General features: G+C 43.3%; 1 protein-coding gene across 1 annotated transcript in view; it reads left to right on the top strand.

Moving 5' to 3' along the window:
• LOC124795590 (puratrophin-1-like) overlaps positions 1 to 13,411 on the top strand; it is a 1,203,525-nt gene that overhangs the window by 936,999 nt on the left and 253,115 nt on the right. The gene's annotated exons all lie outside the window — the stretch shown is intronic.

Genomic DNA, 13,411 nt, shown 5'->3' with positions numbered 1-13,411 from the left:
CTATCTTGGACCGTCAATGCTGTCAAATGAGGAGTTCCAGTGTAAGAAAGACGTTTGTTTGTGTTTGCTGGAAGTGAGAAAGCGTACGCTTATACCGTGTCCAATCTAAGGACGTTGTTCCAAAAATTTAAATTTTATGGCACCTTGATTCTGATATTCTGCACTAAGTCGGTAGTCACGCAAATGGCAACAGGTTCTTTCAACATTATGTTGACAACAGCTGTTTGCTAAATCGCGTAGGCAGCAGTTGCTTGCAGTCATTAGAAGTTCATGGTTCACTACGCAATACTGTATTTGATAAAATGCATTGTAATTACATTCCACCAGAGCTGCTTTTTTGATACAGGGTGTAAATGGTACAAATGCAGATATTTTTGTATGTGGTATCTTAATATGTACACACATCAGCGTGTTATTTGCTTTTTCATGCTTTTGTTACACGTACTTGGAGGTACTAATCAACCTAAAAACATGCGAATTGTAATAGCTGTAATTATAACCCAGAAAATGACGTAAATAGTGATATAATATTCTTCAGTATAGAGTCCTCAACTACCAATAGAAATATCTGCACTTATACCCGCTACACCTCGTATACCTTTCTTTTTGCTACCTGCTTCGAGGATGGCTAACTTTCAAGCAGTACTAAATATAATTAAACTTTTGTCAGTAATATATATTATTTGCCCTTCATAGAGAAGAGTGATGGTAATCTCTAAGATTATTGTCACATTCATATGCAGTGCCAGCTCTGAATATCTCGTCATACATAAAACATCAGCGAATCAATGGACTCGCGTTCGGATTTTTCTTGAATGGTAAGTCAAAAAGACAAAAGATGAAATTTCATGCGTGAACTGCCAACACTAAGCTCTTGAATAGGCCAAGTCAATAATAAGAGATATCACTGTATGTTTATACTAGATGATTTACTGCAGTCTGATCCAGTACCTAAAGTCTTGAATGACGAAGTGTCTGCGCATTTTAGCGCGGTGGGTTTAATTTGTAAATTCACGCCCCTACAGGGAGCTTAATTTGAATCAAACCCGAAAGTAAACGGATTGTCGTCTCCTTCATATTGTTCCCCAGCTAGAGAGCTTTGCTCTCGCAGACTTAGCTTGTTTAATTCTAGATATTAGTTCACCTTGCCTTGTTCTACGTTTCTCTATACCCTTTTCTTAGGGGATCCACTTTGAGCATCAGAGCACACCTAACCAACTCAGCACTTTCTTTTATGTATTTACCTTCAGTTTTTATGTTCTTAATACTATTAGTAATTACCTTTCCGGTTCTAGGCGCTACAGCCTGGAACCGCGCCGCCGCTACGGTCGCCGGTTCGAATCCTGCCTCAGGTATTGATGTGTGTGATGTCCTTAGGTTGGTTAGGTTTAAGTAGTTCTAAGTTCTAGGCGACTGATGACCTCAGAAGTTAAGTCGCATAGTGCTCAGAGCCATATGAATCATTTAAATTACCTTTCCTGTTTGCCTGTTGCTCAGATTGTTTTATTTACTTACACTGAGGTGAAGAGAAAATCTAAGTACTTTATTTTTCATTCAGTGGAAAAACATTCGAACTGCATGTTCATATACCAGCGAATGTCACGGTCAGTTCGCATTGCGCATCCAGTAAGCAGTAATCGTTCCATTGTCCGAGATCGTCTGCAGTATTTGAAATTGCGCTCATCATGAGTTTCACGACGACTGGCACCTGCACCCTAAGGTGAAAGATTTATGACGTCTCTGGACTTCCTTCAGCGTTACCCCATGAAAGGCAAAGATATCCTAAGCCGCATCATCGCGGTTGTTGCGACATGGGTCCCTCATTTCACATCTGCAACAAAGACAGTGTGTATCAAATGAAACTCCGTTTCGCCACTGCGGAAGGAATGCAGAGTTGCACTATCAGCTTGGAACGTGACGGTCACCGTTTTCTTCGACTGAGGAGGAGCTGTGCACACAGAGTTTATGGCAACAGTCACAACCATTGATGCCGATTTGTGCAACACTGAATTTTCTGCACATTCCCATAAAGGCCAAGCAGAGTGCAGAATTAAGCGAAGGCATTGTTCTCATGCACGACAATGCAACACCGCCTGCAGCACGCACAATGCAAGCTTCATGTCAGCCTTTTCTATGGGAGGTTTAGAAGCATCCACCACATAGTCCAGATCTTACACCATGCGATTTTCATCTTTTCAGCAAGATGGAAGAATATCTAGGGGGAAAGACATTTTCCAGCGATGAGGATGTTCACACAATCTTCCTCGAATGGCTCCGTTGTTGAGGAACTGGTGATTGGCAAAACATTATGACCAATGTTTACAGATACTTGGTAGCTATGGTGAAAAATAGTGTCATGTATTGCGTCACTTTGAAGTGTAGTGCAGCATTCAATAAAAGTTACTTGGCCTGCCGTAATTGTGCTGGCGTAAGCTGTCTCCAGCACACTGGTCGGCAAAGAGGTTGTAAGAAGATCGATAATAGGCGCTGAATCAAGCGCGCGTATAATGAGAGTGGTCAAAGACAGACTTGAAAGCAACGCGCCGCCAACGCCCTCTGGACCGCCGGTATTTAGATCGCCGCCACGGACCGGAGGGACCAGTCAGTCACAGACATTCAGCTCAGTCGCAGACGGAGTCGCAGTCTCTAGCTCAGAGTCAATTGGGACCTAGCGATCAGAGTAGTGTACATAGTGGGAATTGCACTGTGGACTGTTACAGAAGAGCTTGTACCACAACACATGGACTACCAAGTAGCTTTCGTTTCTAGTAAATAAAGAACCCTGTTAAAACATGTGTGCAGTTGTGTTACAGAAAAAAACCGAGACTCGAACTCGGGACCTATACCTTTTGCGGGCAAGTGCTCTACCATCTGAGCTACCCAAGCACGACTCACGCCCCGTCCTCACAGCATTACTTCTGCCAGTTTTAATCTGCTGGGAAGTTTCATATCAGCGCACACTCCGCTGCAGGGTGAAAATCTCGTTCTGGAAACATAGTCTCCTTGCTTCCCATGGTACAAGACTCTACAGTGCGACGACACAAAAATAATAATGTGTAACTTAGCTTTTGAAGTCCCCTCGTAGCAAGTCATAATCTTCGTTCCTCCCTCTCTGTTACGAACTCAGCTTCGCAAACAGTATACCGTGTCATATGCCCTCTTAAGTCTGTAAGTCAGAGAGTCTTCACTGGCAGCGCCGCCTCATGCCGCAGAGGCAACCATCTACGCAATCAAAGAGCACAGTGCTCCCCACTAAATTGCGTTTCCGTTCGGTTCTTTTCCACAGAAGACCTGCGAGTCTCCCTTCCAATTTCCATGTAAGTGCTCCTTGTGTGCCCTGGGGAGCTGGACTTTACGATTTCTAACAAGCCGCTTCAGACGCGCCAGCTCGAGGCACGCCGGCAAAAGAGATCGCCATTGCGTAGCAGCTCTTTGGACGTCCCCCGGTGAAAGGAGGAAGCCTGCAAGGTCGGGACAGATGGCAGGCTCATGCGTAACTGGCAGGTTGCCTGCTGGGCTGACCTTGCGACTTCAAGTGCAAAAAAAATGCCGTTCTTTTCTGTTACCTGCGGGTAAAAAAGAAAGCAACACACACCGCCTTTGCGTGGGAATGCGACGGAGCTGGCCGCCAGAAATAAACGCGGCTGAAGAAGCATGAAGCCGGATATTCGTGATACGTCCTTACAATATTGTGGGAGCTCCAGAACAACTCTAGAATAAGCAGAGAATGGGATAACTCTTTGTACCTAAAACATTCATTGAACCACAGAATGAATCAAGGATTACAATATCGCTTTTACTCCGGGCAAAAAATAGTACTTTATGTCCGAATTGTGAAGCTGTAGCTAAGTTCTGCATTTATGTCTTGTATTGCTTCACTACGTGAGACGTTTCATGTGCCAGTGATCACCTCAATTCGTTATATTATCCGTTGCCTTTTCGCCGTACCGTTTTCTCTGAATTTTTTAATCAATGTAGATCGATTTTTGCGTTACTCTATTGTAATTAACCATATCAGAATTCAAAAATTATGTTTGACTATAAAAAATCATAAATATATATGGTAGACGAGCTTCGAGGAACATAGATGATGGTACTTTATTGCCAGTGGTACGGCAACCAGCAGTGTCACAATACTCATCGCCTACTAAATATGAGGGCTTGCTCAAAAGTAATGTCTCCGAAATTTTTATGTGAAAACTCTTCAATCTTTTTTAAATAAAACAAACGTCATTGACAACCTACATCTTTATTCTTCGTGTCTAATAATGGAGTATAGATTTAAGTGTCAGGAAGTCTTTTCTGACAGTGTTTGTGTGGAGTGTAGCCATGTATTGATGTGAAGCACGGACGATAAACAGTTTAGACAAGAAGAGAATAGAAGCTTTTGAAATGTGGTGCTACAGGATAATGCTGAAAATTAGGTGGGCAGATCACGTAACCAATGAGGAGGTACTGAATAGAATTGGGGAGAAGAGGAATTTGTGGCACAACTTGACTAGGAGAAGGGATCGGTTGGTAGGACACGTTCTGAGGCATCAAGAGATCACCAATTTAGTACTGGAGGGTAAAAATCGTAGAGGGAGACCAAGGGATGAATACGCTAAGCATATTCAGAAGGATGTAGGTTGCAGTAGTTACTCGGAGATGAAGAGGCTAGCGCAGGATAGAGTACCATGGAGAGCTGCATCAAACCAGTCTCTCGACTGAAGACCACAACAACAGCAAGAATTTTGTCAATTCTTTCTCTTTTTAGGTAACAATGCACAAGTGTAGAGGTGCAGACCAAACAAGAGACACAGCAAATAAGTACGAAATTGAGACTTGTATTGAATTTTGAATTCGCCGGACTAGACATAGAGAAGAGGGGAAGGAGGAAGGAAGAAGAAAAGCGCTATGGAGAAATTTATTTGGAACTGAAGACTTTAATTGGGAATTGAAAAGTTTGCTTCCGGAGATGCTGTATCGTACTCGCCTGTTCACCAAATGGACATGCGAACTCTTTGAGTATTATGGGAATGCGGCCGGGTGATGTCGTCGACAATCGCTGATACTTTCGACAGGAGCACACCCTGCCATTTTCGAGGCAAAACTGCAGCCCTGAAAATGGCATGGTGTGTGCCTGTCGAAATATTAGCGGTTGTCCGGTTGCATTCCAGTAAGTTATTTGCGTATTGTGTACGAGTATATCGGGAAAAACTCCGGTCTCTATGAATATTCACTTACAGTGTGCTTTATTCACCTCTCCAGCAGAGGGATACGAGTGAACAACATCTAAGACACGCTGGGATAGGGCATCTGATTTAGTGGTGAAAAGAACTATAGTGCCTGCAGGGACATAGAGGGTATAAGCAAAATAATGTGAACAGTGTTAATAATGGGATTGTTGTGTTTGACGGTCAAGAACGGAGGTAAGGCACGTGTTCTAGTGGACTGTGCGTGTTCAGTACGGCCTAAGCAACAGTGCAGGCTGTTAAAGAGTAGTGCACACTTCGTATTTGCATTCAGAGGCCGAGGTCGACGTGCAATGAAAGACCTAACAGAGTTCCAAAGAGGGTAGATTGTGGGGGCCCAATTAGCTGGAGCATCAGTAACCAAGAGAGCCAACTTATTGAATGTTTCAAGAGCAACTGTTTCAACAGTCATGACAGCCTACACAAAACATGGAAAGACATCAACGGGTAAACGCAATAGTGGGCGCAAATCAAAACTAAATGACAGAGATCGTCGTACGCTAACAGGACTTGTGTCAAAATAACACGAAGGTACGGTGGCTAAAGTGACTGCAGAGCTCAATAGCCATCTTCGAGACCCCGCGTCTATCGACACTGTCCGCCAATAACTCCATAAAGCGAATATTCATGGGCGAGCTGCTGTACCGAAACCATTACTGACGACAGAGGAGTAAAACTTGGTGTCAGGAGCATAAATCCTGGTCGGCTGATCAGTAGAAACACGTCATATGCTCCGACCAGTCACCTTTTTCTTTATTTCCAGCATCAGGCCGGCTTTACGTCTGGAGAAGGCCAAAAGAAGCCTACAGTCCTGATTGCTTGATTCCAATGGCCAAGCATAGAGATGGAAGTGCGATGGTGTGAGTACCTGCTGGTCCCATCATTACTCTCAAAGGCCGTGTTACAACCGACTATTGTGTGAACATTTTAGGTGATAGAAATGTTGTTCCCCAACAATGATGCACGTTCCCCCAGACAGGACGGTACAATCGTGGTGTGAGGTGCACGCAGCTGAGCTGCAGCGACTTCCCTAGCCAGCACAGTCCGTCTGACTTGAACATTATGGAACCCTTGTGGGCGGTATTGGAGCGCAGAATCCGGAGCAGATTTACGCCTCCCTCGTCACTATAGCAGTTCGAAGAGATCGAAGACTGACATAACATTCCACTGGGGACTGTGCTATCGTTGTTGTTGTGGTCTTCAGTCCTGAGACTGGTTTGATGCAGCTCTCCATGCTACTTTATCCTGTGCAAGCTTCTTCATCTCCCAGCTGCAACCTACATCCTTCTGAATCTGATTAGTGTATTCATCAGCCGCTACGGTCGAAGGTTCGAATCCTGCCTCGGGCATGGATGTGTGTGATGTCATTAGGTTAGTTAGGTTTAAGTAGTTCTAAGTTCTAGGGGACTGATGACCTCAGATGTTAAGTCCCATAGTGCTGAGAGCCATTTGAACCAGTGTATTCATCTCTTGTTCCGCGATTTTTACCCTCCGCGCTGCCCTCCAATACTAAATTGGTGATCCCTCGATGCCTCAGAACATGCCCTACCAACCGATCCCTTCTTCTAGTCAAGTTGTGCCTCAAATTTCTCTTCTCCCCAATTCTTTTCAATACCTCCTCATTAGTTACATGATCTACCCATCTAATCTTCAGCATTCTTCTATAGCACCACATTTCGAAAGCTTCTATTCTCTTCTTGTCTAAACTATTTATCGTCCACGTTTCACTTCCATACGGATACTTCGAGAAACGACTTCCTGACACTTGAACCTATACTCGATGTTAACAAATTTCTCTTCTTCAGAAACGCTTTCCTTGCCATTGGCAGTCTACATTTTATATCTTCTCTACTTCGACCATCATCAGTCATTTTGCTCCCCAAATAGCAAAACTCCTTTACTACTTTAAGTGTCTCATTTCCTAATCTAATTCCCCCAGCATCACCCGACTTAATTCGACTACATTCCATTATCCTCGTTTTGCTTTTGTTGATGTTCATCTTATATCCTCCTTTCAAGACAGTGTCCATTCCGTTCAACCGCTCTTCCAAGTCCTTGCTGTCTCTGACAGAATTACAATGTCATCGGCTAACCTCAAAGTTTTTCTTTCTTCTCCATGGATTTTAAGACCTACTCTAAATTTTTCTTTTGTTTCCTTTACTGCTTGCTCAATATACAGATTGAATAACATTGGGGAGAGGCTACAACCCTGTCTCACTCCCTTCCCTATCACTACCTCCCTTTCATGCCCCTCGACTCTTGTTACTGCCATCTGCTTTCTGTACAAATTGTAAATAGCCTTTCGCTCCCTGTATTTTACCCCTGCCACCTTCAGAATTTGAAAGACAGTATTCCAGTCAACATTGTCAAAAGCTTTCTCTAAGTCTACAAATGCTAGAAACGTAGGTTTTCCTTTTCTTAATCTATTTTCTATGATAAGTCGTAGGGTCAGTATTGCCTCACGTGTTCCAACATTTCTACGAAATCCAAACTGATCTTCCCCGAGGTCGGCTTCTACCAGTTTTTCCATTCGTCTGTAAAGAATTCGTGTTAGTATTTTGCAGCAGTGCATTATGAAACTAATAGTTCGGTAATTTTCACATCTGTCAACACCTGCTTTCTTTGCGATTGGAATTGTTATATTCTTCTTGAATGTATGTATTATATGCCAGTATTCCAAGAAGAAAAGCAGCGGTATTATGGGCAAATTGGGATCCAATCCCTTATTAATAAACCATTCCGAAGTAAGTACAGGTGTTGACGTTATTTTGCCTGTCCCCTGAATTTGCCCCGTATGGAGCGAGCGGTGGTTAGTTTGTATGCAGAGTAGAGTCGGTGTCGGTTTGGGTTCCGCTCGAGAAGTCGCACTGGCGCTGCGGCTCTCATTCACCGGTTCACCACCATCTCGCCACTCTCCCGCAGGCATCCCAAGGACGTCGGCTGGATAAGCGTGCGGACTCGGAGCGCGCCAGCAGCAACAAGGTCGGGTCGCTCTGATGGCAGACCAGACCACGGCAACCGCGAAAGGCGCGACCGCGAATGTTGAACAACCCGCCCGACGACCGGCGCGCCTCGTCAGTGCTCACGGCTTAAGGGCTCTGTGAGAATGGAAACCAAGGGTAGAGTGCGTACCAGATAACTAAACCGTAAAGTGAGAGAGTGTTTAAGAAGGGCAGTAGGAGTAATCCATCGAACTACAGACCTATATCATTGACGTCGGTTTGCGGTGGGGTCTTGGAGCATATATTGTATTCAAACATTATGAATCACCTCGAAGGGAACGATCTATTGATACGTAATCAGCATGGTTTCAGAAAACATCGTTCTTGTGCAACGGAGCTAGCTCTTTATCCGCACGAAGTAATGGCCGCTATCGACAGGGGATCTCAAGTTGATTCCGTATTTCTAGATTTCCGGAAAGCTTTTGACACCCTCACAAGCGACTTCTAATCAAGCTGCTGGCCTATGGGACATCGTCTCAGTTGACTGGATTCGTTATTTCCTGTCAGGAAGGTCGCAGTTCGTAGTAATGGACGGCAAATCATCGAGTAAAATTGAGGTGATATCAGGTGTTCCCCAGGGAAGCGTCCTGGAACCTCTGCTGTTCCTGATCCATATAAATGACCTGGGTGACAATCTGAGCAGTTCTCTTATGTTGTTCGCAGATGATGCTGTAATTTACCGTCTAGTAAGGTCATCCGAAGACCAGTATCAGTTGCAAAGCGATTTAGAAAAGATTGCTGTATGGTGTGGCAGGTGGCAGTTGACGCTAAATAACGAAAAGTGTGAGGTGATCCACATGAGTTCCAAAAGAAATCCGTTGGAATTCGATTACTGCCAAGCACTTAAATGTGAACTGCAGAGTAATCATGTAGATGTAGAAGCTAACAGATTATGAAAATATCCCGAATAAGCCCCAGTACAGAAAAGCTGTCCTGAAAATGCTGATAGGTTAATCCAACAGCAAAACGATGGGAGTATTTTCACGCATACTGGTTGGTTCTAAGAGAAACTTCCTAGCAGATTAAAACTGTGTGCCTGACCGGGACTCGAACCCGGAACCTTGATCTTACCAACTTAGCAGTCCAGCCGTGACTCACGACCCCCACACACAGTTCTACTTTCGTCAGTACCTCTCTTTTGTACTTTCCAAACTTTACAGAACTTCTCATACCTATCTTGCGAGACTAACACTTCCTGCCTTCCTTGCTCGCAAGGAATTCAGTAGAACTTTTATGTACGCATATTGGTTTAGAGAACGCAGAGGAAGAAGCGAAGCGTCTTTGGCCTTCCGCACATGCAATTGAAGGGAAAGATGGATGCGACTAGAACAACTTATCTTACCAGAATCAGATTTTCGCTCTGCAGCGGAGTGTGCGCTGATATGAAACTTCCTGGCAGATTAAAACTGTGTGCCGGGCCGAGACTCGAACTCGGGACCTTTGCCTGTGAGGACGGGGCGTAAGTCGTGCTTCGGTATCTCAGTTGGTAGAGCACTTGCCCGCGAAAGGCAAAGCTCCCGAGTTCGAGTCTCGGCCCGGCACACAGTTTTAACCAACTTATCTTACCTTCATTGACTTTGAAAAAGCTTTACTTTTGAGAATGTGAACTGTGAACTATTCTTGAGAACTACGAAGAAAGTACTAGGGGAGTGGGTGGATAGAAGAATCATGAATCAGAACGAAAGCACAAAAGTAAATATCAGAAAGATAGAGAAAAAGGCCACACTTAGAGAAGGTGTTCGACAGTGATATCTCATATCTTTGTATTTATTTAATGTGTTCGGCTACGAAACTATTCATTTCATGAACGAGAAGACAAAGGGAAAAGAAGCCAATGATTAAAGCATACATTGTATCAAGTTGATGACATTGTAGTAGTTGCAGATTCAGAAAAAGAAATGAATGCTGTAAGTCCTGTCAGACTCTCCTAAACTACGGAAATTAAAAGTGGACAAACAGAACACGAAAGTAACAGTAGTATGGAAAAAGGTGGAAGAAATTAAGACCACTAAAAAGTTGGTAAGGTCAGAATTGATCAGGTGAAACAATTTTGCTATAATCATAGAGAATAATAGATGCTTAATGGAAGTGAAATTGCCGAAATACGTATTTATAACTAAGAAAAACATTTTAACCATCACACATCATCCGTATGAACTACACTGCTGTGAAATTGGAAAAGAATGGACATGAAGCTACTGAAATGTGGGTATAGCAGAAAATGACAAGGACGGACCGTGTGAAAAGAAAAACCGAACCTCTTACTCGTAATGTAAGTCAGCGAAAAGAGAAGATTATTAAAGGATGTGGAAGAACCAAAAAAAATATTGGACATGTCATCAAACACAAAACTTATCATCATTAATATCTGTGAAGGGAAAGTGTTGGGAAAGAAAGGAAGAGGAGGGCCAAGGATGAAGTATTTGGAAGAGATGGAGAAGAGCATCGGATGTGGCAAGTTACATGGAGCTGAAACGAACAGCTGGTGTTAGAAGAGAGTGCTTACACCGACACGGCATTAGCCTTCCGAATTTGTATGTCTTCATTTCCCTCATCTTATTATCATGCCCGTTACGAGACAAAGATAAACTGTAGAGCATTGGGCCACCTTACATTGTATATGAAATGCTGGCCTAAAATTGTCGCCGCGAAAATGAGGGTTTCTTCTTTTCAAAGACTCGCAACAGCGTGCGCACTAACGTTTGTCAAATATTCTGGTAACTTTCTCTTCTCCCTCATTTCCGTCACAAATTATTCCTTCTGAATTTGATTTTAAAAAAGAAAATGCTTCTATGAAACTCTCGTTTTAAAATGACTGTTTCTGTTGAGAATCAATAATACGGTAATTTAGACATCCCCGAATACGGCACGTGCTTTCTGCACAACACATTGTTCGCAAACGGCACGTGCGACCGTAATGTTGCAAATCTGATCAACTCGCTACATACAGAACACAAACTGGCATCACGTTTCAGTTTTAATACTGCTCACCGATGGCGCTTGCGAAACAAACGCCTTGGTTCTTTTCAGCGAAAACGATATTGCTTCACAGCAATAGCTGCCACACTGATGAGGTCTCAAGAACCAGAAATCAGGAGTTAGTTACAAGGATCTAATTATGTTACGCGAAATGGAGGATCCATATCGATAAAACAAGCGAGTATTGCAGAAGATTCAGTACTTATTTGCACGCGCAACTTAATGGAGGAATCAGGAAGACAACCAGAAGACTTTCACAGCAAGTAAGAGCCTGTGATTACAGCTCGTCCCGTTTTGTAATTCGCTGTGGACATACGCCGTATTTTCTTTCCGGTAGCGTTTTCACGAGAGATAAGCATAAATTTCTTGTTAGATAATCTCTTACAGACGGAGTAATAAAAAATTAATAAATAAGTACAACACAGATAGCAATTGTCAACATATTTCTCCATGCCTGCTTAATGTGTGGTCTCACGGCAGCGGAAAGAATGGGCTGGTAAATAACGCAGCACAAACGCGACTCACTGGAAACTAAAGCTGCTTTTTTTATTTGTGAAGAACTCTCATTTGTTAATTTTCTCTATTTTACTTTATCACGTGCCTGGATGAAAAAACAAAGCCAGATTTATAGGTTCTGTAAGGAAAATATATTTGCAGTTTCCTGAGAAAACGTACGCGTCAATTATTTTCAAGAAAATTGCTAATCTGCGATTTCCGTAAAATTGTCACACATATAGCTTTCGGATGTACGTCTTCCTCTAATTAACTCTACATCAAATTTAGATACGTACCACATAATTTAGACGCTCAGCGATCTCAGTTCTGTACATGTCACGGAACGGCGTGGACTATGAAACGATTGTAAATTATTCCCTCCTATCAGAAACAGGTCAGAGACAAAGCCTGTAACATCAGATTTGCCCATCGATAGCGTATCTGATAGTCGTTTCTAATGCTCCCAGTGTATGTGGATTTCCAAAAAAATTACGAAGTATATCAAACCACGTCCTCAGTGAAAAGAAGTCGTACAATTAGTGCATTTATAGTCAGTGAATTGGCCCCTAGAAATAAAACCGAGTGAGAGCCAATTGATCTGTTTCACTGCTGTTGTGAAAGCGTTCAGAAGCTACGGTACCTTCAGGGGTACCGAATCGAATTGCGTCACCAGGTTATTTGCGACATTACGGAAGACTCGACTTCCTGTCTGACCTGCCACTGACGCAGTAATTATACAAGTAATTGCCCGGCTTAATTTTACAGCTTCTGCTGCAGTTATGCGACGAAAGTGAAGCCGAAGTACTTAGAAAGTCCAGTATCTTCCGTACGGAGAGCATTCGGAAATTAATTATTATTATTCGTATACCTGTTTAGATTAATTATCGTTTTCTTCTTTTAGCTACGCACATTTCGTCTTTGACTGCTGTTAATTTCACTCTTGGGCATCAAACACACACACACACACACACACACACACACACACATACACACACACACACACACACACACACACACACACTTCTGTCTTTAGTTCAATCTCCGTGTGGACGGACCATAATGGTACACATTTACAACCAACACTTTCACCTGCGGTAGAACTCGAACGCACGAGCTCCACTCTTCGAACCAACAGCTCTGCACGGAGAATGTTGAACTGCATCATTCATTAATCCTCTGTGGATCGTCGTGGAAGTCGTTACTACCTTCTGACGTTTCTGCTCTCTTACAGAGAACCACATCATGTGCGAATAACTTCGGACGCATGTGCCAAATCATTTGCATACACCGTAAACAGTAACGATCCTGAAACTTCCTGGCGGATTAAAACTGTGTGCCAGACCGAAACTCGCACTCAGGACCTTTGTCTTTAGCAGGCAATTGCTCCACCGACTGAGCTACCCAAGCACGACTCACGACCCGCCCTCAGAGCTTCATTTCTGCCAGTACCTCGTCTCCTACCTTCGAAACCTCATTCTAGTAACGATCCTGTCACACTTCCTTGGAGTACTGCGGAAATTACCTTTACATCTGTCGATTTTGTTCCGTTAAGAGCGACGTGTTGAGTTCTGTCTGCAAGGAAGTTTTGAGTCCAAACACAACTCTGGTGCGATACTCGGTAAGCTAATTTTCACGGCATTAATTGTAGTGCCGATGTCCTCAGCACTGTGGACCTGATGCAGTAAAAGAGCGAGCTGAGTT

Source organism: Schistocerca piceifrons, chromosome 4 (assembly GCF_021461385.2).
Source record: "Schistocerca piceifrons isolate TAMUIC-IGC-003096 chromosome 4, iqSchPice1.1, whole genome shotgun sequence".
NCBI lineage: Eukaryota > Metazoa > Arthropoda > Insecta > Orthoptera > Acrididae > Schistocerca > Schistocerca piceifrons.
This window is presented reverse-complemented; position numbering and strand designations above follow the sequence as displayed.